General features: G+C 44.2%; 1 protein-coding gene across 1 annotated transcript in view; it reads left to right on the top strand.

Annotated features, from left to right (window-relative positions):
• Window positions 1–2,500, top strand: part of ppp3cb (protein phosphatase 3, catalytic subunit, beta isozyme) — a 32,138-nt gene that overhangs the window by 8,806 nt on the left and 20,832 nt on the right. The gene's annotated exons all lie outside the window — the stretch shown is intronic.

Genomic DNA, 2,500 nt, shown 5'->3' with positions numbered 1-2,500 from the left:
ATACCAGCATTACCCACAACCCCCTGCAGTCCCCAGGGGCTGCACCGTGAGCTGTTTCCATGGTGACCAGCTACTACTGCCAGATCCAGAGGGATGGTGGGAAAGAGAGAGAGGGAAAGAGAGAGAGAAAGAGAGATGGAGAGGGGGAGAGAACGGGAGAAGAAGAATGAGAAAGAGAGAGAGAGGGAGGGGGAGAAAGAGAGAATGGGAGAGAAAGAGGGAGAGAGATGGAGGAAGAGAGTTTATTACTGCAGAGAATGGTGTTGTTTTACATACATAACTATTGAGATTTATCACATTTTCTCTCCCATATCTTACACTTATGACACAGTTTGAATATTTAATTTTTTTCCCCTACACAGTTTTGAGTTCTTGTGTACTAAAATGCCTATAGGTACTGATTGTTCATGGAAAATTATTTGTAATGTGACACATGCGCTATTTGGACTTCTTGAATTATCAAAACAGAACAGTATACATAAATTATTTTCAGTGCACCAGGGAATTGTGATATATCATATTTCGTTCTTTATTTGTAGATTATGAGGTGGTTTGTTTGAGAAGAAAGAAGAAATGGTTTTCATGTTCTGTTGGTGATTTGTTGGTATACTCAGTGTAAAGAAAAGAAGGAAAGGCCACACTGCCTAATCACTCATTTTATTTGCTCAGACGTGTTTCGGCACAGCGCCTTCTTCAGTATGCTCAGTGCGTCTGTGCAGTAAAATGATGAACTTATGCAAAGTGCAGCCTTTTCTCCTTTCCTTTAATCAGTTGTGCCTTTGGTCCAACAATCTGAAACACTAGTAGAGACCAGGTGAAGCTGCCTCTACCCCTGTATTCCCATATACTTAAGCTGCCCCTACCCCTGTGTCCCTATATACTCAAGCTACCCCAACCTCTGTGTTCCCATATACTCAAGCTGCCCCTACCCCTGTGTCCCTATATACTCAAGCTGCCCCTACCCCTGTATTCCCATATACTTAAGCTGCCCCTACCCCTGTGTTCCCATATACTCAAGCTGCCCCTACCCCTGTGTTCCCATATACTCAAGCTGCCCCTACCCCTGTGTCCCTATATACTCAAGCTACCCCAACCTCTGTGTTCCCATATACTTAAGCTGCCCCTACCCCTGTGTTCCCATATACTCAAGCTGCCCCTACCCCTGTGTCCCTATATACTCAAGCTACCCCAACCCCCGTGTTCCCATATACTCAATGGCCAAAGCAAGCAGGGAGACACAAGAGACTGCAGAAAGAAGGAAGAAAGGGAAGAGGAAGGGTCTCTATTGCTGTCCATGGTGCTGAAACCCTTTTCCTTTCTCCTATATATTCTATGGCATATATCAGTATATGTCTGCTGTTCTATGGTAGGCCTATATATCCGTGAGTAGTGCAAGCTGAATAACAATGCAAGCAAGGTGAAAATTACTGTACATATATACAATATAAAATATAAACTTGCAGACAACAATAGGAATAAACAAAACTATACAACTTGTTGATAATTGGAAAAACAAAAGCTAGTAATGAAGGTTCAAAGCACAAGAACCAAAACAGATTGTGTGTAGAGGCTAATACAGCCAGTAGCCTAACTGTCTGTCTGCATGTGTGTATAGGCTAATACAGCCAGTAGCCTAATTGTCTGTCTGCATGTGGGTTAGCCAGGTGGGGGCAGTGATGCAGGAAAAAACTGTAACTGTGCATTTGGTCAAAGTTGAGTTAAGACTCGGCATGGGCTTAGTGACCCCTCCTCTGTCTGTGTCAAAGTCTCCTGTCGATAATGATGTAGTATTTTATGTTGCCCCATGTCAGACCATAGCATAAAAGAGAATTATGAAATGTCTGATGTTTAAGGCCTCTTCAGGAAATAGAGCCAGTTTTGTCCCTTTTTGTGAAATTCGTTGTGTTTGCTGACCAGTCCAGTTTATAGTCTAGATTCAGCCCCAGGTACTTGGGCCTGGACTTGCAAATGTCCACTACCACTTTATGTCTTTTTGTCTAAAAGACTGCATACACTAACCAGTCCAAAGAAACCACCTGTTTTAGTAAATCTCACATTATGCTATGCTGTGAATCCAGAGTTCTCGCGAGAGTGAGAGCTCATTACTTATGCCCATGGAGCCGAGCTGCACCAATCACATCGGTGTATTGATATAGGCGGGCCAGTGTGCAGTGATATTTTCAAATGCATGCTTGGTGTCGCCCCTTGAGTTTGGCGATTTTCATTACTCGTAGCCAGACCCTTGATCTTTCGGATTTGGGTCTGGATTTCCAGGCCAACACTATGCATGTGTGTGTGATTTACAAACTAATAGGGTAGGGTAGGCTGTCTACCGATATCCAAAGCCACTGCGGCTCCCACCGTAGACGTCCAGCACTGGCTCCACTGCGGCTATCATCATAGACGTCCAGCACTGGCTGGTGACTCAACCCATGCCCCCTCACTTGAGATGCATGCAGCTGAATATGGTGTGAACCCTGGACCAGTAATCGAGGGTTAC

Source organism: Alosa pseudoharengus, unplaced genomic scaffold (assembly GCF_046254945.1).
Source record: "Alosa pseudoharengus isolate Yale_2024_CS ecotype anadromous, Long Island Sound unplaced genomic scaffold, YU_APseudo_1.1 YU_APseudo_1.1_scf_16, whole genome shotgun sequence".
NCBI classification, from domain to species: Eukaryota; Metazoa; Chordata; class Actinopteri; order Clupeiformes; family Clupeidae; genus Alosa; species Alosa pseudoharengus.
This window is presented reverse-complemented; position numbering and strand designations above follow the sequence as displayed.